Source organism: Podarcis gaigeae, assembly GCF_964106915.1.
Source record: "Podarcis gaigeae genome assembly, chromosome: 4".
NCBI lineage: Eukaryota > Metazoa > Chordata > Lepidosauria > Squamata > Lacertidae > Podarcis > Podarcis gaigeae.
Genome location: NC_139677.1, coordinates 49413594 through 49440808, shown reverse-complemented (window position 1 = coordinate 49440808; position 27215 = coordinate 49413594). Strand labels below are relative to the sequence as shown.

At 52.7% G+C, this 27215-nt stretch overlaps 1 protein-coding gene and 2 long non-coding RNA genes across 14 annotated transcripts in view; 2 read left to right on the top strand and 1 right to left on the bottom strand.

Moving 5' to 3' along the window:
* LOC310842546 overlaps positions 1-7981 on the bottom strand; it is a 51807-nt gene extending 43826 nt beyond the window's left edge. Inside the window, exon 1 of the long non-coding RNA XR_014563189.1 lies at positions 7769-7981. This is a non-coding gene — a long non-coding RNA (uncharacterized lncRNA). The remainder of the gene's footprint in view (positions 1-7768) is intronic.
* The window catches only part of LOC310842550, a 47953-nt gene extending 27157 nt beyond the window's left edge, over positions 1-20796 (top strand). Inside the window, exon 2 of the long non-coding RNA XR_014563200.1 lies at positions 20582-20796. This is a non-coding gene — a long non-coding RNA (uncharacterized lncRNA). The remainder of the gene's footprint in view (positions 1-20581) is intronic.
* A 500-nt stretch (positions 20797-21296) lies between these two features.
* BCOR (BCL6 corepressor) overlaps positions 21297-27215 on the top strand; it is an 88841-nt gene continuing 82922 nt past the window's right edge. For 4 of the 12 annotated variants that reach the window (XM_083734154.1, XM_083734139.1, XM_083734134.1 and 1 more), the window contains exon 1: positions 24097-24468. The gene's annotated coding sequence lies outside the window, so the exon portion shown is untranslated. Of the gene's footprint in view, positions 21372-22837; positions 23606-24096; positions 24469-24962; positions 25013-27215 lie in introns of those variants that run through there. The other 8 variants (XM_083734133.1, XM_083734130.1, XM_083734151.1 and 5 more) reach the window with 7 other exon arrangements.

Sequence of the window (27215 nt, the reverse complement as noted above, 5' to 3'; positions counted from 1 at the left end):
CACTTGGAAAGGCATTTTTAAAAGGTCTAACTGCCTAAATTTCCATGCTTTGCTTTGCTAGATATTTTGTGATTTTAAATATCTGCTGGGGTTCTCTTACCAAAGAGTGCATTCTCCAAACTTGGATCTTGGCATCCAGTGAATGCTTTTATACACACACACATTCTTCTGAATCAAAAGGTTGCATATGGAAAGGTGCCATGCAGGATTTAGCCAAAAGCTAAGTAAAGACCAGGGACGTGGGTGGCACTGTGGGTACAACCTCAGTGCCTTGGACTTGCCGATCGTATGGTCGGCGGTTCGAATCCCCGCGGCAGGGTGAGCTCCCGTCTTTCGGTCCCAGCTCCTGCCCACCTAGCAGTTCAAAAGCACACTTAAGTGCAAGTAGATAAATAGGTATCGCTTTATAGCGGGAAGGTAAACGGCGTTTCCGTGTGCTGCGCTGGTGCTGGCTTGCCAGAGCAGCTTCGTCGCGCTGGCCACGTGACCCGGAAGTGTCTCCGGACAGCCTGGCCCCCGGCCTCTTAAGTGAGATGGACGCACAACCCTAGGAGTCGGACACGACTGGCCCATACGGGCAGGGGTACCTTTACCTTTACCTTTAAGTAAAGACCATTTTTGTAAGTCATATGGCTAGCCTAGACAGAGAACATGCCAGAGGTGCTAGTGGACAGGCAAAATTGGTTCCTTTTCTCCCTCTGTATAGTCCATTAGGTACTATTGTAGATTGCACAGTGCTCTAATTATGTGACATGTGCATACACCATGTTTAGCACACCTATGACTTGCACAGCGTCCTCCCAAGATATTGCAAATAATTTAAAACTTCCTATAACTGGGTTATGTGGTATATTCACATATTTGTATGAATCTGTATTATAGATCTTCACTAGGCAGTGTGTGTTCCTTTAAATTAAAGAAACCAACTATGTGGCCAGTCTCTAAACACAGTCTCATTTTAAAAAGAAAAGGGGGAAATGATGCCCTGTCTAGGCACATTATATTAATGATGGCAGAATAAACTTTTCAAGACTTGAGGATAAACTGTTAGCTTATTGAGTGTTATGTAGAGTTTAAAACTCTCTCTTGCTTAGAAGACCCCATTGCTTTAGCACTTGTTTGTAGAAGGAAAATTAGGAGGTGATTTCACACAGCCTGCTTTTCCTCTATGGTACAAAGTATTCATAACTATGTGGCAGGATTCCCAATGGAAATGGGTTTTTTGAGCAAGACCCAAAATTACTAACATGGCCCTGAGCACAATTGTAGGCTAAAAATAAAAAAATATGCAAAGAAATTAATATGCACTGAGTTTGTGAGTTTTATTCTCAACTTGCTCTTTGAAATGATAGGTCTCCTCACCCAAAGCATGTGACAGAGAAAAAGACAATGGGAGCCTATGAATGAAAATGAATTACTGGGGGCCATTCAAAAGGGGCAAGCAATCAGTCAGGGTTTTGAAACTCAACCCACTCTCTTTTTAAAGGAAAAGCCATAGCCATTACAGTGGTACCTCGGGTTAAGTACTTAATTCCTTACGGAGGTCCGTTCTTAACCCGAAACTGTTCTTAACCTGAAGCACCACTTTAGCTAATGGGGCCTCCTGCTGTCGCCACACCACTGGAGCACAATTTCTGTTCTCATCCTGAAGCAAAGTTCTTAACCAGAGGGTTTCTGGGTTAGCGGAGTCTGTAACCTGAAGCGTATGTAACCTGAAGCATATGTAACCCGAGGTACCACTGTATTGAGTAACTACCACTACCTAGCAGTTTCATACTCCAGGAACACTAAAAAAAAAAACCTGCAGTCACCACCTAATAAGCACCAGCTCTCCTGCCAGCCTAGCAGCTCGAAAGCACCTCAGAGTGCAAGTAGATAAATAGGTACTGCTCCAGCGGGAAGGTAAACTGTGTTTTCATGCGCTGCTCTGCTTCGCCAGAAGTGGCTTAGTCATGCTGGCCACATGACCTGGAACCTGTACACCGGCTCCCTCGGCCAGTAAAGCGAGATGAGCGCTGCAACCCCAGAGTCGGTCACAACTGGACCTAATGGTCAGGGTTCCCTTTACCTTTACCTTACAACCCTCCTAGAGGGCTTTTTGAAACTTCCTTTTGGAGGGGGGCAGGATTGGAGGATCTCAGAACTCCAAATATGGAAGCCAAGGCAAAACATACCCTCATATCCTAATCTGTGATAAAGAGTTCATTCTACAGTTTTCTTTTTCTGTGATATCAATTTGGGTTTAGTGATAAAACACTGGCTTTCCACGGGGCATGACATCCAAGGCTTCTCGCCTAAGGAGAGGACTAAAAACATGTTTCATTTATCTCAGCCTTCCTGCTCCTGTTTTTAAGATCAATACCTTATCCTTCTGTTTGAGCGCAGGGCCTAATTACAAGTTTTTGACACGACGCTGCAGTCCTCTGAGTGAAAACCACAATAATGCCAAGCCTCCATTTTCTATTCCCATCAACCCAACAGCCAGACTGGGGGGCTCGAAAAGTGTTCATTTAGCGTGCCAAGTTCTCGGGTCTGCACAAGGCCAGCCAGGCTCTCTTGATCAGACGCATGTCCTCCTGCTCATCCCTCACCTTCCTCTAAGCCCACCAAGTGGCGGGGAGATCCTTGGCTCTCATCTTCGGCTGCCTTTACAGGCTCGTAGGGCAGCCTGATCACGTGCCCCTGCTGTGTTTGTCTGGCCTTGGAGAATCTAGTCTACGCGTGGAGCCAGAGCTCGCTTTCCTATTTACATTCCGCCTGCCCTGGGCCTAAACGAGAGGCCAAGCAGAGCTCTCTCGCTCGCTCCTGTAGCATTTGCGCTGCGGTTCCCCACCGGCTTCCTCCCTCCCCCCTCCGTGCGAGACGTGGGAAGAAGGAGCGAGTGGAGAAGATAAAAGGGAGCTGCGTGCGGAACAAATGTGCTCGAGGGTGGCTTTCGGTGGCGGAGCAGAACCTTGTAAATGAGAGATTTCCGTTCACAAGACTTCGCTTCCACGGTTCCTGTCCTGCCCTTGAACTGCCAGGCGAAATCTCTGCGTCGTAACCAGAAAGTAAATCAAATCGAGCCTGCCTGCCTGGCTCCGGGAAAGAGCGGGCGAGCAACGCTTGGCTCGGTTGCTAAGTGCTGAGAAGTGGAAGGTTTCTGCTTCAGCCCCAGCCAAGCCGGTGGTCTGTTTGCCAGGCACTGTTTACTCGGCGCGCCTGCACAAACGCGCTCGCTGTTTACTAGGCAGAGCTGGCCCGGGGGCTCTTATTTTCACCAGCCTGCCCAGAAGCTTGGGAGCTGGGGGCTCCTCTGCACTTGGCAACCATGCCGACTCGGCGAGGGTGCAGAGGGGATCACGCCCTTTTCGCCCCGGATTAATTAATTCAGAATACTTGCTTCTCCCACCACCCCTCGCGTCCCTTCCTCAAATGGCACAGGCCGTTTGGAGTCACACACCGCTGCTAAACATATGTTGAAGGGAAAAAATGAGCAGGGAAGCCTCCGTTTGACGTCCTCATCGTGGGGATAACTAGTCCACTAGAACGGCCCTTCTTGTTTACCACGAAGTAAGGTGTTGGGGTTCCGTCCTTCTTGAGAGCCGCAACCTCTGATCTAGAAGCCTTCGTGCCCAGTCCCGGGTGTGCTTTGCATAGGGAGTAGGGAGAGGATTTGTGGTTAAAGCAGGACGGAATAAAAGCAGCTTTCTCCATTAGCCTGGAGCGAGGCTATGGTTTTATTTAAAAGAGCCCAAGGGAGCACCAAAGAGCGCACCCCCACCCTTCCGTGGCGAACGCACCATCGTCACCGGTCAAACAGGCTTTGCAGGTTTTTTGACAAAGCACAGCTAAAACCTGAAAAACCTGTCTGCACTGGCACAACGCTCAGACGGGGTGGGAGAGAAACGAGTGCGCACCGGCGAAGAAAGAAGATTCTATCGCCCTGCTTCCAGACCTCAGAAGACTAAAAGGAAGAAAACATCTGTCTCCAGCTCATACGCACCAGATCTTAGCCCAAATATTGAAAACACGTGCTGGCGTTTTTAAGCACTGCTTCAAATTCAGTCCTGAAGGGATCTCGGGTACGTGCTCTCTACCCCCCCCCCCATCAGTAAGATTAATTGGCCCTGGGAAGGAGCTTCCAAACTTCTACTTTACAGCTCCACTTGGTATTTATTTGACATTGCTCATCTGTTACTGCCTCCCAACGATCCACAAGCCATTTAAGTCCGAGAACTTCGACAGATCGCTGCTGGAGTGCAGGAAGAGCCTATGCCGCATTTATTTGGAAGTGTCATTCATTTCAATAAAAAAAAAAGTATTTCCCCCTAATCCTTACATTCCACTGAAATGAATAAGAGTTAGTTCCACACAAAAGGGTTTGCCACCCGATGCTTCTGGCGTCTTAAGTTTCAGGACTTTCATCTAGCAGAGTGGTGGATCGGGCTTCCCAGTGAATGCGTTTCGGCTGCAAGGGTGCCAGCAAGAACTTGCGATTTAATTAGCACGTGGTGGAAGTCCTTTAACCCTCCTGGGTTAGGAAGTCAAACCAAACGCCGCTGGAGAAAGAAGTCAGCACCTTCGGCCAAACCACAGGCCCGCGTAGGTAGGTGCTGCGGCCTTGGGGACCCCTGCACCCGCTTTCTAAATAGTCAGAATTGGCTCTCCCGCTCCTCCTCCTCCCCATCGGCCCCACTGTAATCCGATTAGCCCCAGTGCATTTAAAGAGGAAAGTGCCTGGTGCCTGCTTGCCTTTAGAAAAGCAGACAAAGGTCTAGAAGGCAAGGCCTCGGGACCGACCGCAGGAGGCTGATGTCTGTTAATATTCAATCCGGAGCGAGATAACAGGTACAAGAAAGATGCTTCTCCGCATTCCCACTATCAAATCACCATGCAAAGCTGAATTCGCTCCTCAAATTTGACCACGATCAAGCAAACATAAAGAGAAAAGAAAAAACAAATGAGAATATGAAGGACAAACGTTATTTCTCTCGAGACAAGACGGAATTCCCGCGTCATCCCAAGAGTTTAATGCACAGAACCCCCTTTGCAAACTGCTAGGAATCAGGTAACTACTTCAAAATAACAATAGGAAATACGATATTTCCTGGTCCGCCTTTCTTTTTGCCAAACAACGCACTTGAGGACCGCAGCCCCTGAGGCTTCTCGAGATAATTTCTGTTTGGAAATCAGGCTAAAATTACATTTGCATTCTGAGCGGGTGGCGGGATTCGACTAACACGGTTCTCATTACGTGTGTCTGGAGGTGAAAGAGCAACTGCGTTTGCGACCCGGGTGCCTTGGCAGCAAAAATCAATCGTCTCGAAATGAAGAAGCATAGAGCTCCTGAAAGCCCCCTGCCCCATTTCTTCAGCACAAATGGAAGATTTGCTCCACTCACTGCTAAATGTTAACATGCTGGCGGACGTCACTCATGCGCCTCTCGAGCGCATCTGATCAGAGGTCAGAATTTTCCTGACCTTGTCAGTCGCAAACAACCAAATCTGGCCCCTTCCACTTTTGTATGCACAATCACAACGATGGATACTCCATTTAACTGGCAATCAGACCAAGCACCAAAAACAATTAAGAAATCAGTTTACCTTTAGAGACGATGGGCACTTGCCTGGAACAAAACTGCACCACCGGCTTGGATCCAAAACACACTACCTAGAAGTACGTAAATCTCACTGAAATCAGTGTATGCAAACCGCGCGCCCCACCCCCGTTACTATAGACATTCTTGCTACGATTTATCGATTTCTAATTAACTGGGATGTGGTTCTGGGTGGCAGTCTTTTCCTAATTTTGCATTTTCTATTCCAAAAGGAAAATATTTGCTCTTCTTTAAAACAAGACTGCTACGAAGCGCTGGCAGACAAGGCAAAGCTCTGGCAACGTTTAATTTACACACACACACCCTCTGTAAACCAGTAGATTTACAATCTCATGTATTATGTTTATGCGACAATTTGGAGGGGGTGGGGTGGGGATCTCACCGCTGACTTGTCCGCATATTTGGGGCTGGTAAAGAGAGAGCACGCGAGGCCTTTTCGCCTCTCTAAGCAGCATCCCAGTACCACGACGTGCAATTATCAGCCCCTTAAAATAGGCGACCGCCACGCTGAATTTCATTTTCAGTCTTCACAAAAACAAAGCAAAAAAAATTCTTAGCACTTTAGGGCAAATCTGACTGCGTTGCGTGTACACGGGGGCGGGGGATTTCTGGGGTTTGAGCAACAGGGCGAGGGGGGAAGGTAGTTTGGAACCGATTCAAAGGGCTGCTGGTTCGTTCTCCCTTTTGTGACCAAATTTCCAGGCAGTTAAACTTCTCCGACGGCTGTGACATCTGTAGTGCGCCGTTGGCGCATCAACTCTTTTCTTTTCCCTTCCAGCAGCCCAACCCCCTTCCATCCATCAGCAAAGGTGATGGGTGGGGAGGAAGTGAACAACAACATCAAACAACCGAAAGGGGGGAAGGGGGAGAAAGGAGCACGATGGAGAGAGGGGTGGGGGGTGGGAGGCACAGACGCATAAAAGCTGGCAGGCAGGGAGAACCAGAGCCACTTAGGCCCACGGCAGCCTCTAGTACGCAACTCCGCTAAACAGGGAAGAACCCCTGGATTGAAGCCCACACCAAGATCCACCGGGGGGGGGGGGAGGCTTCGATGCGAAGCTAAAATGCTGCCATGACCGGAAGAGTGTGTGGTGGCTTTTGCCTCCCCCGTCCCCAGTTAATGGGAAACGGTAGGGGTGGACCTGATGGAGAGGGCACTTTATCGACGGCCTGTTCCCAGATCCAATCTGACGCATTATTCCATGCGCTCGTAGCAGCTTGAAGCCCAAATCCGCAAGGCTTTGATTCCTGCTCGGGTCTCTCTCTCTCTGTTTGTGTGTGTCTCTGAAACTCGGCCAAAACTCTCTGGCGAGGTTTCCTTCCTGCTCCCGGGGAGTCTCGAGCAGCCCCCACCCCACCCGCTCCGAGCTCTTTGGCCTCCCCGCCCTGGTGGCTGGGGGGGGGGGCAGAGGAGGAGAGGAGGAAACGGAGGAGGGTGGAGGGAGGGAGGCCGCGGCGGAACTTTTCCTTTCTCGCTTCTCGGGCTTTGTCCACCGGCTCCCCCTGCTCCCCTCCCCCACGCGGCAAGCTGCTTGACATTAAAAGCGGGCTGGGGGAGGGGGAAGAGAAGGAAAGTTAACAAGCCAAATGGAGCGGGGAACAAGGACACTGAGCCAGGGAGAAAAGGCAGAAGAGAGACCCACTAGTGTCCGGCTGCAAAAATAAAAATAAAATAATGAGGGAAAGCCTTTTAAAACGGCCCGGCGAGGCGGCTGGGAAGGAAGTGGCAGCCGAGAGGGAAGGAGGCTGCTGGAGGGGGAGGGAAGACGAGGCAGCGCCATCTTTTCGTGTCACGCAGCAGGACCAGAGACTGACTGCCTCACTCGGCGGCGGCGGCGGCTGTGTCTGCCTCGCTCGCTTGCTCTGCAAAGCGCGCCCTTAGGCAGGCCGAGAGGTGGAAGCTCAGGGCCGCGCAAGGCACAGAGCAGGCGGCAGCCGCTCCGCCAGCCTCCCGCACCGGCCTCCCGCTCCCAGCCGTGGCTGGTGCGGAGCTGCGCAGCGAACCCGCTTCTTCAGAGCAGCTCTCTTCGCCCTCGTCGGCTGGGCTAGAAGAGCGGGAGGCCCGCGCCGGGCCTAGAGGCAGCGCTGCCTCCAGACGCCGCGGCTGGGTTTCCCCTCTCCCACCCCCGCGCTGCCGAGACTGCCGGCTGGCCCCCTTTCGGTTCTCACCGTGGGCGGCGGAGGCCCCTGGCCTCAGGAGAGGAGCGAGGCGACGCGCCAGGGAGGGCAGCCAAGCGGCAACTTCTCGCTTTGGAGAGGCCTGTCTTCGCGCCCTCCCCCCCCCCCCTTAGCCTGGCCGTCAGCAAGGGGTCTCCTCGCTCCCCGCGGCGAAGGCCTCGGAAGCCCTGCCAGGCCCGCGCCCGCCCGGGTGGCGTTTCCCAAGCGCTCCTCCCTAGCCCTCCCCCGCCAGCCAGCCAGCCAGCCCTGGGGCGGCTGAGGTGGCTGCCGCCGGGCTTTGTTCCTCGCGCCTCTTCCCGCCCTCGGGGCAGGCTTCGCTGTACCGCGAGCTCTGGGGCCTGCGCCAAGGAGGACTCGGCGAGGAAAACACCAGGGCGGGACGTGGCCAAACCGCTTCGCGGAGGGTATCGCCACCGCAGCTGGCCTCCCAGCGCTTTCGCTTCGCTCTCTTCCCCGCCCCCAGCCAGCCAGCCGCTTCAGCTCAGCGCCGTTTAAACCGGGGAAAGGGTCTCTTTCATTGTGCTCGGCAGAATCACCTGCCTGCTTTGCGAGCAGAGCTCGCCGAATGGCGTTTCGCATAACAGCGGCCGTGTAGCCGCGGCTCGGGCTCTGCCCTCGCTTTGGCAGCGACAAGCTCCCCAGGGCCTCCAGCGCGCTGCAGAGCGCGAGGGATAGGCAGGGAGCCCGTTGGCATCCAGAGCAAGCGTAGCTCTCCCGGCGGCGCCCGGGAAAACCTCGCAGCCTTGCTCGCTCAATCTGGCCGCGCTGGCGAACGAGCACAAGCAAATACGTCGCTGCTGCCTCTCAGACCTGCTGATGCGGGGGGAGGGGAGGGAGGAAGGAGGGAGCGGGAGCAGCGCCTGGCGAAGGGGGATTTGATGGGTGGTTGGCTGCGCTTCGGGAGGGGAGGGAGGTTGGCTGCGCCTGGTAATGAGGGATTTGAGGGAGAGGGAAGGGCGTGTTAGCTTCGCCTGAGAAGGGGAGGGCCCCCTGCTATTAGGGGTGGGAAAGCGGGGGCGGTTGCGCCCGAGGTTTGGTGTTTTTTTTGTGTTTTTTTTTTAATTGGAGGGGGTTGTGGAGGGGGTAAGGCGTGCCTTCTGTTTCTAATAAAGGAAGCGACTTTTCTCGAAGGAAGAACGAAGGTGCTCCGGAGGGGGGGGGGGCTGGTTAGGATGATGGAGGTGTTGGATGGGAGCGGTGTGTGTTTGTATGGTCTTAGAAATGAATACATTGGTTATACCTATGGGGAGAGAATGGGGGAAGGGAAGAGGATTTGAGTGTGGGGTTTTTTTGTTTTGTTTTTTTGCGGGGGGGGGGGGAAGCCACGGATTTCAAACCTTTGCCCCAGGGAAGCGGGGGATTTGCTACTAGTAGTTTGGCTGCCCCTGGTGAGAAAGGGATTAATAGTTTGCAGATTCGGGCTGGGTGCCTCCCCCGAGGGGAGATTTCAAGGGAGGCGTTGGCTACAACCCTCCCCCGCGATCGAGGGTGTGCTGTGGGTTACTAACTCCCTGCACCAGGGAGGAGAGGCTGGCAGGGGCTCCGTGTGCCTTGCTGGCCGGCCCCAGTGTGGAAGCAGGGGCAGCCACCGGCGTCGGGAGGGCTTGGCGGTGGCTTTGCCAGAGGGGAGTCGATGGGGCGAGGAGGGCGGGTAGAGAGGTGTTGGGCTGCGCCTCGCCAGTTGGGATTTGAGAGGGGCGGTAGGAGACGCGCCTCCTGTTTCTAATAAAGGAATCGGCTTTTATTGAAGGATAAACGCAGGCAACTAAAGTCGTGTGGGCTGCAGCCGCCGAACTTCGTTAGTTGCTAATCTGGCTGCCAAGATGAAAACCTTTCGCGAACGTTTGAAAGACGGCAGGAGCTTTGACACACGCGGCGGCGGCGGCGGCAGAAACGCACACTGCCCCCCCCCCCAGCTCCCCAGCCCCTACCGTGCCCTTCCTAGGAGGAGGGGGTGCTGGCGGTGATGATGATGGGGAAACAGGAGGCGTAGCCCCTCCTAACGGTTCCGGCTTTGGGGGATTGCCAAGTTTTCTTTGACTTAGGGGAACTCTGGGGATGACTAATCGCACGCCAAGCTGGGGTTTACAAGGGTTTTCTTTTCTCGTCACCCGCAGTTGCTGACCCCGCTCGCTCTAAGAAAGGAGCTGCGACAGGCGGCTTCTGAGAAGGCCGAACAGCCAGGAGCCCGAGTCTGGGCCGTGGGGAAATTCCCTCGCCAACCCCGGAGAGAAAGGTGCAGCTCAAGGCCAGAGCCTGGAGATCGGGGGAGGGGGGGGGGTGAGCGGCTCTCTTCCGGCGCGGACGGAAAGCTGCCAGCCTGTTCAGGCGCCCTTTACCCGGGCGCAAAGTCTTGCTCGTTGCTCTGCAGTAGCCACTCTCCTGCACACTTTCACTTCGGAAGTTTTTAAGGGCTGCAGCCTAGAGAAGGAGGCTCTGGAATTGCTGCCTCCTCGCAAACTCCTGCACATTTTAATAGGGTTTACTTTCACCGCCTGCCAGCGGCTTGGCTGTGCGGCAGCAAAAGCCCTCAGGCAGCAGGGCTAACACATGCGGTGCCATCCTACGCCTGTTTACAGGGAAGTCGATTCCCGCTGTACTCCGGGGGGCGGGGGAGGGCTTATTGAGCAGCGTGCTTAGGGTTGCAGTCCTCGATGCGGGAACACGGTCAAAGAAGACGATAGCTGAATCGATGTGCGTCCATACTACTTTGCAATCCCTAATCACACTTACTTGGAAGGAACCCTCGCTGGTCTACCTACCGATCAGAGGTGTTTGAAACACCAGTGTTATACACTAAGGCTTAGATCTCATGTACACTGATGCGGACTTCATCCTCATTTAGTTTCTCAACACAGAGTAGGCATGACTGGATGTCTCATGAAAACGTAATTGACATTTCCTTCCGAGTTATCATGTTCAGGGCCAGCACTACCATTAGGAAGAATGGGGCAGCGGCCTCAGGCAGCAGATGCTAGAGGGTGGGCAGGGAGTGGGTGGGAGGTGTTGGGGAATAGATGCAGGTATTGGTGTTGGGGACAGATGTGTGTGTGTGTGATGGAAGGTTTTCCTTCAGGTGTGGTGGTTGCTATCTGTTCCCAGTGTTGAAGCAAGATCTGATTTCCAGTTTGGCTTTCTTCTTTCTACATGTGGAATGGGGAGGGTCGCCATCTTGACCTTTCCTCTGGCAGCAGAATGCCTTTCTGAGCATGTTTATGAACACATATTTATCTAGAATTATTTTGCCTCCTGTTTAGTCTCATGGACATCAGTGGAACCTGTTTTGAATTACAGTTATGATTTTAGGTTCTGAATGTCAGAGTTTGACACTTCAGGGCCCCTTCACTCCACATTGGAGCTAAGGACAAATATTAAATTGACTTTAATGTCTTCAGAGACTACCTGGCCTGCTTTATTAATTGTTATAACTGTAATCCTCCAGATTCTGATCTGGAGTAAGCACTTTGCACCTGATTCCTGCTACCTCAACATTAAGGAATACTGTGGAAATCAGCTGAATTATATGGAATTTATAAAATCTGCTATTATTCTTGCACATGGGGCAGTGCTTTCAAAATAATATTTTTTATCACAGCCCTGTCCTTGAGAGGAAGCTTAGCTGCAGTAAAAATGAGTTGCTAAAAACAACTGGAGTGGTGGTTGTGTGAGGTCTGAAGGCTCATTCCATTCACTTAAGGTGTACCTCACTTCCTCCCTTGACAAGCATTGTCTTTGAGGGGGTGTCAGGAAACCATTTGGAACATAGGAAGTTGCCTTATGCTGAGTCAGACCATTTGTCCATCAAGCTCAGTACTGCCTACACTGACTGGCAATTTCATAGCAGGGTCTCCTCCAGCCTTACCTGGAGATGAAGTGATGGATGGAACCAGGGATCTTCTGCATGCAAAACAGATGCTCTACAACTAAGCTATGGCTCTTCCTGTATGCTTGATCTGTGTTGTTGGTTTCACGTTGGGAAGTATTGGAATTATTACTTCACAGTCAACAGTGATACCCTCACGTGTGACAGTGAGATCAATGTGAATATTGGCTTCAATCCACCTCATTTCACTAGCAAGTTCGCTTGGGCTACATTTTTTAATGTGTGGAGCACTGTGGCCTTTACACCCACTTTTTAAAGCAAGTGATACATACCTGTGCTCTTATCCTGGTTGCCCATTTGAGTACAATCACTGGAGTCTGAAACAAATGGGCTTTACTTCAAAGTATTGCATCTAGGTTCAGCTTGGTAAGAGGTCTGCGGACAACCTCCAAGCTTGGCTTTTCATGGTCCTGCTTCCTTAGTCCTTTATCCTTCTGAGGAGGGTTTTAGGTAACCACAATTACAGAGGAATTCTGTTTTGCACTTCTGGTTCTTTGTTGGTACTGGGGAGCAGCCTTTGCCTTACCTCACAACTCTAGTTCAGATGAAGAGAGCAGAGGGAAAGCTGGACCAGCCAGCTCAATATGTTTTGCTACAGAAAATGTGTCCCCAACTTCCTCCTCTGCCACCCTTCTGCCTCTACCTGAGGTGACTGGAGGCAGCCTGGAGAAGCCCAGTGTGCTGAAGAAGGTGGGGGAGAAGAAGAAAAAAGAGGCCAGAGAAGGGGTGGGGAGAAGGTAGGTGACAATGCACAGGAAGCAGGAAGCAGTACGTTCCTTGGGGGGCCTGAATCTGCCACCCCCTCCCAGCTGTTCCCATCCTGCTGTCTGCAGTGACTGCCTTGCCAAGAGTTGGGCTGGCCCTGAGGGAAGAAGCTACTGGGCCTCAGCATACCTAAGGTCCCAGGTGCCTGAGGAAAGGTGTTTCCTTTATAATGACTTCTGAGACCTCAGTTCTACTGTAAGCAGTCCCCACATGCTGACACTCCCACAGGACCCTTGCGAACAAAGAATTACCTACACAGTTTCTAAAAAGTGATCAAGCCACCAGCCCCTTCCCCTACTTTCTGCACAGCTGTTCTGGAAATTGGCTATTGTGTCTCTGTGTTTCAGAGATCCAGAGACTAGATTAACAAATCCTTGTAATTTCATTACTCCCTAATGTGGCCACTTATGGCCTGGAATAGAGGAAATAGGTACATTTTGGCTTGGCCAGGATTAATCAGGCAGAAGGAGTTTGAAATTTTAGATCGTGTTTCTTGTGGTTTTAAGGAGTGTGCTTGTAAGCGGATGTTTTTCCATGGCTAGCCAGTGTGCTTGATTCATAGCCAAACTCACAACCTAGTTAAGAAGGGTGCAGCTGAGGTTGTGTCCATGTGGCTCTGTTGAATTTCCATGTGATTCTTTGTTAACCTGTCTGTGTATTGGGCTGTTTTTAGACTGGGGAAGGAAGCAAAAAAAATTCTCCCCTTAACAAAATATATTTTTGTTTTAGTTCCATGTTGATTTTTCTTTAAGTCCTTCCCTTTGCAGGGAGTTGGACTAGATGACTCTCAGGGTCGCTTCTATCATTGTAGGCCAGATTGTAGCCACTGACTACCTAAACCATTTTATCTGCATCCCTAGACCTGTAAGGTTCTGAAAAGAATGTCCATGTTTTGAATCTAGAAATAATGGCATTCACACATGACACATTCCTTACTTTAGAAAGTTCCCAAGGACATTTTGCTAATAGGCTATTACACTGGTGTTGCCTCTCTAACTTAAAAACACACACAAAGAAGCCAGGAAGTGTCTTTGTTAGAAGCCTTCAAAATAATCAGTGGTTTTATTTTAACTAGCACACTATTTAAAACACTTTAAAAAAAGAAAGAAAGAAAGAAATGAAGGCTTCATCCACTTCACACAATTTCTCCGGCCCAGCTCTAACAATCCGCATTGTCATTTCCTTCGTGCTCAGGCAGGCCAGAAAATTTGCTGTTGCTGCGTGAGCTCCTCAGCATGAACGGAAAATCCAGCTTGGCCACAAGGACTGTTCAGCGCTACTACGCTCTCTCTCTCTCTCTCTCTGGTGTTCCGGCCTGCTTGCTGCTGTGGCTGCCGCCGCCTTTAGTTCTCAATAAAAAGGAGCCCAGATACAACCACCATGGTGGCTCCAGAGAACCAGCTGCACACAAGGGCAGCCCAGGAAAAGAAATGGCTTCCTCCTCCCCTCCTTTTCAAGCAGAAGGTGGCAGAGAATGATTCATCGCCTGCATCCAATAATTAAAACAAAAGCCAGTGTCGGCAGAAAGAAACCCTCTCTGGAAACTAACAGCATTTCCCATTCCCGGGAGTTGAGAATGCAGTTTGGTAGAGGGATCACGATGGCTGGTTTCCGGGCCTAATTTTCACAGTGAGGTGATAAACCTGTGCCTGACTGTGTCACCGCAGATAGCGGTCGAATGCTCCTTCACAGAACACACACGCATGCACACAAATCCTGCACCCAGAAGACTAGCATGCCATAGAGAAGGATTCTAGCCTATGTTTCTACCTAGCGTGCTAGTTTTCTACGTGCACAGAATATGCTTCCATGGCGGAGCATTTTGTATTTTCCAGAGTGAAGTGGTACAGCCCAGAAAGACATTTTACCATCACAGTGAGAACTAGGCTCTGGTCCTGAGGGGGCAAGGGCTGTCTCTGTCTCCACCCCCCCCCCAGCCGACTGCACATTTATGAGTTTGGCTGTAGCCTCTTCCTAATTTCTAAGGGTATTTATGATTGAAGGTTTTTGTACTCCAGCCTGTGCTTAAAGTAGTGCTAACTTCGGTCACTCTTGGATAAAGCCAAAAATACACTTGGCACAAGTTCAGGGTCACCCCATATGTTATTGTGGTGAAGGGCTGCAGCAGACATTGAGAGCAGGGTAAAAGTGACCACTGGTTCAAAATGAGTCCCGTCCATTGTGCTAGCAAATGCTCCTACCTTCCTTGAGATCCCTCGCATGTCAGTGAAGGTTCAGATACTAAATAGGTGCTGCCCTGTGATTCAAATAAATTTCCTATACTTTCCATAGCCCTGCTTCATAAAGTTCACACAATAAGGCATTTAGAAAGTAATCACTTTGAAGTTGGAAGCATTGTGAAAACCAACCAACCAACCAACCAAATAAATAAAGCTAATGGATCATGGGCTGCCTTGCACATCTGGAAATATATTTCTCGAAGGAGCCCTGTCTGTGCACAAAATGAGGGATATAAATAGAATTGTAGAGTTGGAAGGGACCACAGACTCATCTGGTCCAGCCCCCCTGCAATGCAGGAATCTTTTGCCCAACATGGAGGAGCTTAACCCATGACCCTGAGATTAAGAGTCTTCTGCTCTACGGACTGAGATGTAAATCTCATGGAACTCCCCAGGACTTATTTTCCAACTCAACATGCACAGAATTGATTGGGCTGGTCTGAGTAGGAGTTGCTTCCAAGTAATGACTGTTAGGATGGTTCTGCAGTCTAACACTGGAGGGGAAGCCGAAAGTGATTTCAGCTAGATGTTGTGAGTCAGAGGTTACTTGATGTGGAGATAAAGGCTGCAGTCCTACTCATTAGGGCTGAAGAACTTCCCATGCTACAGATCTAGTGACACTCCCAGCTCCCATCAAACCTAGCCAGCATGGCCAGTGGTCAGGGAGGATGGAAGCTGTAGTCCAACAACAAGTGGAAGAGGAGGTTCCTCAGCCCTGCGATACACACTTCCCTGAGAGCAAGACCCATCCATCTTAACAGGACTTCTACTTAATACTTATGAACCCAAGGAAAGCTAATCAAGTCAACTATCCTGTTCTCACAGTGACAGTGGTGGTTGTGGGACCTGTGGCATTCCAAGTGTTTTGCACTACAGCTCCCATCATCCCTGACCCTCGGCTGTGCTGGTTGGAACTGGTGAAGTCCAGTAGTAATAGCTGGGGGGCACACATCAGCCATCCTTGCTGTTCGGCATCTTGGCCTCTTGCTTTTGTTTTAAGGGGGGTGGGGAGATGTTTTTGTGGTTTCTGCAGGAACTGAGCCTTTTGCTGAGAGGCAAAGGTCGAGACGTGTGAGGAGGTGATCCTTTTGCGCTCTCCTTGTTTATCTTCTCCGCCTCCTCCACCCCACCCCACGGCACAGCAGGGCCCTGCGTCGCAGCTGCATCTGACTGCGAGGAGAACTGGACAGGGTTGAAGACAGTAGCCCTTTCACAGACTGTCACCAGCGCTCCGTGATTGGCTGTCAGAGCAGCGCGAGGCTTGTCCTACACTCGCCCCCCTTCCGAGCCGCCCTGCAAGGCATGTCACTGCCTTCCCTTTCCCGGCTGCACCCCAGAAGTGACAGACAGGCCGAGGCCGAGGTGTGCGCTCTGCTGGTAAGAGCTGCTCTTGGCGAGTCCCTTTGGAAACACTCCCAGGATTTCCAGCCCCAGCATGCAAGACAATCAAAATGGCCGAGGTAGTAAACAGCCACAAGTGGCTGCCGTTCAGCCCTCGATCAACGGTGTGTTGTTGTTGTTGTTATGATGGTGGTGGTGCTGTTGGTGTTTCAAAAGCGGGCTTAAACCGAGCCTCCTTCCTACAGGAAGGCCATCTAAAGCCTTCCCAGTTAACAAAAGTGTTTCCTGTGTCGCTACCTCAAGAGTAGGAAACCTAAGATCCCCGATCGTTCTTCTGGCACACCAGGCAGGTTGGGCAGCATTGCCTGAGGCGGAGAACCAGTTTCTGCAATGCAAGGAAATCTTCCTCAGGTAGATCTGCCTGAAGAAAAATCCCGTGTAGTTGAAAGGCTCTGCTCTTTCAATAAAATATATGCCTCGAAGCCTGCGATACTGCATATTTGTGGGAGAGCCACCTTATCGGAGGGAAGGATGAGGATGAGCTGTTTGGAAATGGCTCTCTCCTTTGCTCTGGCTCCATTGGCACGACCAATTTCTGTCTCCAATAGGGCTAAAGGGGCAGTTTCACTCCACTGTTTCCAATGCAGGTTTATGGCCATGTCCACAGAAACCCCTATATTCCGATTTCAACAACAAAAATACCCAATTGTTAATATGCTTTAAGTCATTTTCTTACAAATGGCAGATGAGGTGCTAAACCGACACCTGACTTACCCTACTAAGCACTGCAGGTCTGGTATCCACCTTGACTGAATGCCCTCTCCTTGAAAATAAAAACAATCCGATACAGCGCAACCAGATGTCAAGGAGAGCGGTTCTGTGTAGCCTTCTCCTTAACGTGCTGCCCTGCATACACAATACATTTAAAGCACATTTAAAGTGCATGGTTCTCCACAGAGATTCCTGTGGAGTCTGTCGGGGTAAACTACAGTTCCCAAGACTATGTGGGGGAGGCTATGTACGTTAAATACATGGTATAGAAATAGGTGGGTTTTTAAAAAAATATTATTAGCAGGGTGATGGTGTCTCGAAGCATTCCATCAAGCGAGCCCTCAGGTACTGTCTGAAATCAAGACAAATGATTGCCAGCGACACAATCTGCTGTTTGTGAGAAGTAGGCCTGGGGGAGACTGGAAAATGTAGGTGAAACAGGAATACTCCCCTCCCACACACTCCGGAACCCTTTGTTCATTGACACTTTCACCCATTGTGAGGTTGCTTCTGTCTCCTGCAGACAGAATGGCTGCTTTCTCCCTAGGAAGCTAGAGTGGATTGTGGGACAGCCTCACAACAACCTGCGGACCGTCCACCACAGGCGCAAAAAGCAAGCAACAGACCCATAGATCTGTGACGCGCTGGCATAGGTAAAACAGTTGTTCCTCAGCTATCCAAGGTTGGAGCCTTGGTTCGCTCCAGTCTATCTGATTGTGGTGCTGACCAAGAGAGAAGACGTTAGCTTGAATGAATGAATTTGGCTCTTGTTTAGGACTTATAAAAGAAGAAGAATAAAAAGAATACTGGCAATTGTATATGTATACTTTTAGGGTTGAGAGTGTTTTAAATGCATACTAAGCTAGAGGAGGCAGAACTTTATCTGTGACTCGTCTGCCGTTCATAGCTGCTTCTTTTTTTAACGTTTCAGGGTTAGAAGTCGAGGCCTTGTGGCTTCTCTCTCAGTTGCCGGTGCGCTGCATCTGTGTCACATGCCTCACAAAATCTGAAACATGTTCTTTCCTGTCTGCCGAGCGCGCACCGGCGCTCTGCGTGCGCCAGGGCCAACGCCAGCCGACGTTTCCACTCCAACTGCAACCGCTGAGAGTTGAAAACATGGTCGTCCCTCCACGCCTACTTATGTTTACGCAGAAGTAAGCACCATTGATTTCAGTGGAACTTGCTCCCCAGTCCGTTTGTTTAGGATTGCAGCCCAAGTGTGTGACTTTCCAGGACGTAACACAATCCCTGTTAGAAACTTGGCAGCGGCAGTCTGAGAGGTTTTTCGCCTGCGAGCACACATTTCGATCACTTTGGGGCCAGCAGAAAGCCACGCATTGCTCCGCCACCCATTGGCCCAGAAAAACAACACGGACTTCCAGCCCCGCCCCCCTCTACTGCCGCGCCAGGTGTGTGTGTGTGTGTTTTAAGTGGGGGGAGGGAAAAAAATCTTAATTTCAATGTCTTTTGTTTTCCTGATGGTGAAATCAGGCGTGCAAGAGTGGTCAGAGCCTCTAAGGCCAAGCCAAGGTGGCCTTGTTTTGTTATTCAGATTTCTACACTCCCATTAAAGCAGGCTCCCAGGAAGCGGCGGCCACGGCTTGATTTAACGCACACTCAAGCAGGGCCATTCAGAGCTCGGGAGAGCGCCGGGTTATTTATAGGCTTTTTCCTCGGCGCTGTGCGCCGCCGTAGCCAAGCAGACCGCTAATGAATTTAATCCTGGCGACACCCTTAGGAAGGAGAAAAGGACTGAGTCACGGGCCGAGGTTGATCAGGCCCGGGGCCTCCAGCGCGGCGCGGCTCCGGTGATTGATTACGTGCCTTGCCAAGAGACCGGCCTGCTGCTTCGGGATGCAGCGCTGCCTGGAAAAGGGGCCAGCGGGGAGCCACGTGGAGTTCAGAAAAGAAGGGCCGGTGCCGTGTGAATCCATTGTCGCGCCAAACAGCCAGAGCGAGGCGAAAGGCTGCAGCTACGCGGTTCCCCTCGCCTCCCAGCTCCGCAGAGAGGCGCTTCTAGCCCGTCCTCCACAGCAGCGCTGCCTTCAGGAGGTCTTTAAACGCTCGGCGTGCCCGCAGCGGCTGTTTTTTTGGCGTGGATTTCCCTCTCCGACGCTTTCGGTCCCGAGGAGCGCCAGCGTCTACGGCTCGCTGGCTCCGCTCGCTCTCCAATGCTCCTCTTCTCTCCCCCCACCCCAGCGCAACGCACAACGGCCTGACCCGAGGGTCAGCTCTCCGAGGAGGCGAGGGAGGAAGGGAGGGAAGGAGGCCTGGCGATTTGCGGCCTCAGTTCCTTCGGCGAAGGCTCCCTCGGCGATTCTGCTTAGCAAAACACAGGCGGGGTGAACGCGGGGCAGGGGGTAGACTTAGCGACCGAGACGAACCCCCCCACACACAATGCCTGGGGAGCCCGGGAGGCGTTGCGTTTGCAACCTCTGAGAATCCTCACCGGGTGGGGGTGGGGAAGACAGGCACTCAAGGAGCGTAAAATAAAATCTGAAAACAAAAACAACCCGCGTGATCGCTAAGAACTTGCTTAAAGACCCTGCGCGAGCAAATGTTCCGGGTCCTTGGGACGCGGAACGTCTAGGCAGCTCAGTCCATCATAAACTGGTTAAACAATGGCGTGAATGAAACCAGTCTTACAATCCAAGGACTTCGACTCAGTTGTGTTGCTCGGCAGGCAGGTTCAGTATTTCCACTGTATTTTTTATTTTATTTTAAAGGAATTTGTCCTTTCCTTTTCTGAAGGCTCGACCATACACACTCAGAGACTCAGAATGTTTTTTTGGGGGGCTAGAGCCGCCGCCGCACATACTGTCGTGACCGTATACAAAGGTTCCTCAGAAAATTAAACGGATATGATTTTAAAACCGTTTTAAATACAGAATCAACCCACTTTGCAAGCATACATCTACACTTGCTTGTCCAGAAAAAGAAGTGAAAGTAAAAGCAGGGCATTTCGACAAGGACTCTTTTTATCTCTGGATACGGGGGAAATGCATATGTATCTAACAGAGGCCTTCCACCCCCTTCGCCATCCAGCTGCATGTCTGTACCTCACGTGTGCTCCGTCTAATAACTTTTAATGTCTAGCCCTAAAACGTCTTTATAAAAAATAGCTTTACAATGTAATGGGCCAGGTGTCCTTGCACTCGTTGCCGGAGATTGAAAAAACGTGTAGGATGGTTTTCAGATGCAAAGCTCATAAACTGGGAACAATATGCAACCCACCCCCTCCATATCGGATTTTAAACTCCACTTCCAGGCACCTCTGGAGGAAAACCTTCCCGACGCATTTGCAATGCACACACTTCATTGGCAACTTGTTTCTTTACTCTCCCCTCCCCCTTAAGAGTATTTACCCTCCAGCTTGGGAAAGCGATGCCTTTTTGCCATTTCTATCAGCTGGTTTTAAGAAGCTGAAAAGCTTGTGTGCCCAGCGTTTCGGGTTACAAACGGTAGATATCTTTCACTTCTGCTTTGAAAGCGAAGAGGAGGCTTTCCACCCCTCCCTCTCTCTTGTATAGACGCAAGCTAAAAATAAAATCCAACAGAATATTAGCTTTCTGGCTAGAAATAGGTATCAAAACAATCAAGCGATTATTCATGAGATAAGAACTTGGGGTTTAGGTTTCCAAATCCTTCTAGCAGACTCTACTTTTAAGAATCTCCTGCTTTCCATTAAAACGTAAGAGATTCGCATAATTAAAGAAGGAAACTGCATACTGAGTAAGCAACTTTTTTAATCAAGGCAAATGTTGCTAGGGACCGGGTTTAAACATTTCCCCTTCTTTCCCACAGATTCCTGGACTTCGCGAGGAACAGGCTGGCGCGCTCGTCGGCGTTGAAATAGCTAATCTCTCGGGATGCCGCAGCTCCTAGCATACTTACCTAGGTATAAACAGCTTACGCAGGCAACATAAGAGTGTTTTAAGGACGCTGGAGCGAAAATTAAGAGCGAGGGCTTGGTATAATCACCTCTGTAGTCAGTGACAATAAAATTCCATTCAATTCCACCCGGCTGGTTTGTGCTCCCCTCCCCCCACGCCCTCCTCTTATAGCTAAAAACCGAGACACGTCTAATCCGAATCAGACAAATCCCGGACCCCAAACTTTCCTGACAAGCATGTTTAGGGATGCAGCCCTGTCGGATTACCAGTGGAAGCTGCACTCTCGCGAGTAGGGACCCGATACCTCTACAGAGCAATCCTGTGGCACGTTTCCTCAGAAGCAAGTTCCACTGTGTTCAGTGAGGCTTACTACGAAGTAAACGTGCAGAGAGGAGGACTGCAGTGGGAGCCAGTGATTCCCCCCCCCCCCCGATGCTGCACACACCATCCTGGTTAAAGAAGTGTCCCTGAATGAGCGAGGGGGGCGCGCGCGCGCGCACCCCCAACACACACCACCACATCCCGAAGTCTATAGGGTTAAATCTTGTAGCCGGCGCCTTGCTGTTAATTCCAGCAATCGCTAGGAAAGCCATAAAGAATCACGCGCTGTGCGAGGGAGAACCGAACAAGCGAGGATCAGTCAAGATGGGCGTCCTGAACCCGACATTTACTAGCTGACCTGCCGAGTCAGCGCTACCAAAGTAAGTAGATACGCAAGATAACGACCATCCCGGCGAGCGAGAGATCAAAAGGCCGGCAGAGAAATCTCCAGCCGGTACTAGAATTACAGCGAAGGAGGGGGGGGGGAAACCCCTCTCGCCCCACCTTCCCAAGCGATTCACACGCCGTGACAAAAAAAAAAGTGTTTGGGAGTTTCAGAGGTGGGAACCACGCGGTACCTTGTTTAGAGCCCAAGGGGGAGGGAATCGGTTTTGGGGGCACTCCGAAAAGTAGCTTCTTGAGAACCGAATGGTTCTCCTCACCCAGAAAGGCTCGAGGGCAAAGGGGCGAGAAAGAAAGCCCCAGGTCGGAGTATGAAAACAGCGACTGGTGGTAAAATGAAGGATGTTGAAGAGTCGTGGGTGCAGGGGGTACACTGGAGGGGAACGGTGGCTTGCGTGCTTCTGGAAAGGAGAGATAAAGGGAAATTGCTCGTTTGGAGGGAGTCTTTAAATACAGGTTGGGATGAAAGCGGGACACCACACAGTTATCTTAAAAAAAGGAAAGAAAAGAGAGGGCTGGAGAGGCATTTTCCCCCCAGGGGAAGAGTGGTGGCCAGATAAGACTGGGGGAGAGAGAGAACACGAAGAAGACGTTCCACTTTGGGCAGGCTGTGCGCGACAATGGAACGCGCGCGGGTGGGGGGAAGGGGAGGGAGGGGGAGGGGAACAAAGAAACAGCCCATTTGAGGTTCTCAGGGAAACGCAAAGAGAGGCAGATGAACGTGGGGGGAAGGAGGAAGAGCGCGGTTTTCCACACCTGAGGAAATATATATATATATATATTAGGCGCGTGAGGGGAGGAGGAATGAACAGGCAGCGCCGTCCTCCTTCCGCCTCATACAAGGTTATGAGGATGCCGTTTACGAGGTGGAGGGCTTCTCCTTCTCCCTCACCCCCCTGTTTGAAAAGACTCTTAATGAAGGGCTGAGGAAAAGGGAGAAAAGGGGTCGCGAACAACACACACGCGACACGCGGGAAGGTGCTCTTGCCAGAAGCCGACATTGAGGCGGAGAAGAGCCCGCGCTCGCTCGCCTTGGCGAGGAGGTCGCGGAAAGGCGAAAAAAGGAGAGGAAGCCGGGCGGGCGGGCGGCCTGGCGGGGGTCTGGCTGCGCCTGCTGCTGCCGGTGCCGCTGCTGCCGGGGCTTTGACAGCTTGGCGAAGCGGAGGGAGAGGAGCTTTATGGTAATTGCGGCTCTCTCTCCACTGGCCTTCTGGGTAGCGAGCCGAGCCGAGCAGGGAGTCTGGCGAGGGGGCGGGAAGAGACTTCCCCCCCTTTTTTCTACCTCGCCTGGTCAAAAAGGAGAGCGGAGTCTCCTCAGGGCGCCCTCAGGCAGGGCAGGGCAAGGCAAGCAGAGCGAGGAGGAGAGAGAGGGGAAGGGAGGGGAGCAGCCAGGAAACTCCGCGGTGTGGAGGGGGAATCAATTAAGGAGAGCAAGCGAAAAGCCTTGGAGAAAGGAAAAAAGGGAAAGAAAAGAGGCAGCTCCGGGAGAGCGCGGGGGAAGAGAAGCCTCGCTGCTGCTGCTGCTTGGGAGAGTGGAGTGGAGGTGGCTGTGCTGCCGCTGCCGCTGCCTCTACTGGCGGCGGTTCCCTGAGTGCTGAGCCCGCGGGGGGAGGGGAAAGAGGAGAGGGCGGGGAAGGGAAGGAGGAGGCGGTGGAGGAGGAGGAGGCGAAGGGGGGCAGCGTGCAGCAGACGGAGCCTGCTCTCCCAGCGGCAAGGTGAGGAAGAGCGGCTTTCCCGGTGGATTAAATCCCCAGAGCCAGCCCAGCCACACACACGCACACGCCGCTGCCGCCGCCAGGACGCGGGGCTCTCGCCAGGGAAGAAAGAGCATGTAGGCGCCGTCGCCAGGAGCCGTCGAGCCCAGCCCGGAGCAGCCACACCAGCAACATGGCGCTGCCAGAGCCGAGCCGTCGGGCAGCCGGAGGGAGCCTGCTGCTGGAGGGGTGCTGAGCCCAAGCGATAGTCAAGCGGGGTGACCGTAGGTCTCGCTCCCCCCTTCCAACCCGCGCAGCCCCAGCTGCCCTGCCGAGGTCCGCCGGTGGCCGGATTGTCCGACGTGGGGGCAGCCCCGGTCTCTCTCCCCCCCCCTTGGGCTCGGAGGTTGGCAAACTTTTCTCGCCCACCCAGACTGAGAGTGGCTCGCTTTGGAGAGGACACGCTACAAGCGACGCCGGAGCGACTCCGCGGCGGCATCTCCGGAGCCGAGGCTAAGGTCAGCGCTCTCCCCTTTGAACTCTCCTCTCTCTCTCGCGTCTCTCTTTCTCTCTCTCTGCGGAAACGCCGCGACGGCCAAGTACCAAAAAGGGCGACGATCGCATGAGGTACGCTTGAGTCTTGGTACACTTCTCCCGTGTGTGGGGAGGAGGGACCTCGACGAGGCGACCTTTTTCCTCAACACCCCCAGCCCCCAGACCTGGCTGGGGTGCGCCTCTGTGTGTGTGTGTGTGCGTATGTGTGTGTGTGCGCGCGTAGGAGAGAGAGCGCGCGCGTTGGTCCCAGCCTGCCTCTCCTCGGTTGGGATCGTTGCCAGAATGTCTCTCAACCTGAAACGATCCGGGCTCCGAGGAGGAGGGCGGCGTGGAGGCGAGGGAGATGTTCGCGAGCACAGCGGTCACCGCCTGAATGCGCCTTGGCCGGGTAGAGGCGGGACGCGGAGGCGTCGGGTGGGGGGGGGGAGTGCTCCGAGGGGCGGGTGTGTTGCGCGGGTTTGTTGAAGTTTGCAGGGTTGTGAAGAGAGGCGCGAGGTGGGGGGGGGGGGGAGCGAGCGAGCGAGCGCCGAGGAAAGGGGAAGCTGCCGGTCGCGCTCTGTCTGCTCCAGCAGGAAGGAGGTGGCGGGCGGAGGGGGATCGAGAGAAGAGGCTTCCCGGCGTCTCGCTCCTCTTTTATCTTTCGGATTTGGAAAGGGCTATAAAAGCCCCACCTCTGGCAGCCGCCACTTCTGGGCTCCCAGGGGGAAAGGGGAGAGTGGGTGGAGGGGAAAGGAGCGTTTTTGGAGAGCTGCTTGCCTCTCCTTTTGGCCCACCGGCAGCGAAGTTCAAAGATGAGTACCGGGAAGAGACAGCCAACGTGATTGAGGTAAAAAGAGGCTCTCGCTTTCGGTGCGTGTGCGGGGCGTATTTGTTGCTTTTCTAAACGCTCTTGGAAAGAGACTGCGGAGGCTGTGGGAGCTTTTCTTCCCGGTTGTTTTCGAGGCCACTTTTTTGAGGGGGGTGTCGGAGTCGGCTGGGCGGGTTGTGGGGGAGGGGGAGGGAGAATAAACGAGAAGGTTCGGGGGCGGCGGAGAGGGGATGTTCTAGAGCTGGTGGTTCCAGTTCAAAGACTTTGTGTTGCTAGTCTGGGGTGGGGGTGGGAAGAGGTCCAGCGCCGCCGTTAGGAATTTCGGGAGTCCTTAGCACCTTTCATTTCTGGCTCCGGGGAGGTTGAGAACTTGCCTCCCAGGAGCGGATGGCGGAGGCTGTTGGCTGGAAAACCCTGGCCAACTCCGGGGTTGCTTGCGCTCGGCATCTGAGGCACGTAGCTTGTTTGTTGCGAAGCCAGTCCGGGGGCGATCTCTAGCTTTGCGAAGCCTTCGCCTTTCGTTTCTGCCTCGCCGGCTGCGTCTCAGATTCAGAAAAGCGAGGTATGTGGGTGGAAGGAAGCGGGGGGGGGAGGGCGGAGAGAGAGTGGAGGGAAGCGTAGATCGGAAAACCCCAAAACCCCTTGAATCAGAAGCTGCGAGGGAAATACGTGCTGGTGTTTTAATGGCAATCGCCTCGGAGCTTGTTTCCGTATTTAATTCTCCCGAGCAATTCCCGCCTCGGCTCTCCATCTGCTCGGTGGAAGCCCCGCAGCTTCGCGTTCGCCTCCCTTGGCAAAAGGGCGGTCTGCGCTCGTTCTGGTCGCGCGGGCTGGATCTGTCAAGCTTTTGTAAACTTTTCCATGAGGCCTAGGCCAAAGGGCTCCTTAGATGGGCCCCACGAAGACTATCTGCCAGCAGAGATAAGGAGAGCGAGACTTCTCCCCTCCCGCATTGTAAGGGGAGTAAAGCGAAGCGCCCTTGCAAGATCGCCCTGGGACCTTGGAGACAGAGCCCCGAGGCCAAACTAAGTTGTCCCCGGGGAGTGGGGGTGGTGTCTACATTCAGCATTGCCGAAGTGGATCGGCTCCCACTCCCCCCCCCCCGCCATATTTGCATGCTGTTAATCTTGGGAGTCCCGCTCCTGGAGGCGGCTGCTTCCAGCTTTGCGCGCTCGTTCTCTCTTATGCACAAACACACACACACACAGTTCCGTCTAGGCAATGTTGGTGCTGGCAGACATGCTTGCGGGATGCGGTGCCCTCGCGATAGGAGCTCCCGTCCCTTGCCTTGTGCTCCCTTAACTGAGGCCAGTGGGACTGCTCTGGAGTAAAGCAGGCCAGGAGGACTGGGCTCAATTAAGGTTTTGTCTTTTTGTTTGTTTCTTCTTTATCAGCCTTGTGGGGGTGTTATGTAGGTGTTTTAAGTGGCAGCTGGTGGGTTTTGTCTTTTTGCGAACAAGACAACCTTAATGGCTTTTCGGCGGACCGTAAAAAGCAGGACTTGGAATTTCCTCCCCACCCTCCATCCCGCAAGGTTTGCCACAGTAGACGAGATCTTTGAATTGGTGACTGGGAGTTAATTAGGAAGTATCCTCTGGATCAATGAGTCGCACATCCCATTAGCTATTTCCCAGCTCTTTGCAGAATCGGCCTTTCCATCTACTGCCTCGTTTTCGAGCTGGGGTCAGATAGAGTCAAGGAGTTTTTGGACAAGCAAAGAAGAGTGGAATCTGGGAACCATCACTTCCGACGCAATAATTAAGTTCTCCCCTCTCTGGAAGGCCTGGAATCTCGCCTCTCCCCCTCTTTTCCCACACTTTCTCCGAGGGGAGCCCAGGCCCTTCGCCCAGGGCAACTGCGGGACACGAAACGTGCCGCGCGCATTTAGCGTGCGCTAAACAGGGACAGACAAAACCCCGTTTGTCAGCCATGAGGGTGGGCTGTTTCAGGGGTCTCTGCATACCCACCAGCTGTTGGTACTGCGGATGATGGTTCTTTATTACCCCATTTCATCTCGGAGGTGAGGTGCGGTGCTGCTGGAGGAGGAGAGAAAAGGGAAGGCGGCTTTTCTCCCCCCCCCACACACACCGGTATTGTTTCGCTCGCCTGTGATAGATCGGTCTAGACAGCCGTCCAAGCTCCCTGCGAGCGGAAGAACCGGAGCCTGAAAGGGAGAGTGGGGGAGTCGCAAAGGAAAAGGTCACCGCGAGATTCGGTGCGTGTGGATGTGTGTGTTAACCCTTCAGGAGTCAGAAACCGAGGTAGATTTTTCCGCGTGAAGGGTTGAGGCTGGCAGTTGCAGAAATCTTCTGTCTCCAGGGGGAGGGGAAGTTGGGAGAGACCGAGGCGCGATCCCTCAGGCTGCTCTCGATGCTCCGTGAAGATCATTTTCCCACCATCAGGAACCTCCTTTTCTAGCCGAGTGCCAGATTCTTCCGTTCCCAGAAGTTTCGTCGTTTGGGAACTCCGCTGAGCGCGCTTAACCCCGTGTCCTGTTGGGGCTGAGCCAGGCAAGCACAGAGAAGAACAAGGCGAGCCAGGCGTGGTGGTGGAGGAGGAGGAAGAAGGGGTGGGGGTCGAGCTGGAGCAGGAGATCCACTCAGCGCTCTCTTCTCCATTCTGGGGAGGGGGGGAGGAGGGAGGAGGAGGGAGGGATAGCTCACAAGGACAAAGCCAGAGCGGAGAATTCGGAGCCACTCCGGCCAAAGACCTCCAGGCGAACAACCTCAGGAGCATAACCCAGCTCTCCCTTGCTTAGAAATGGG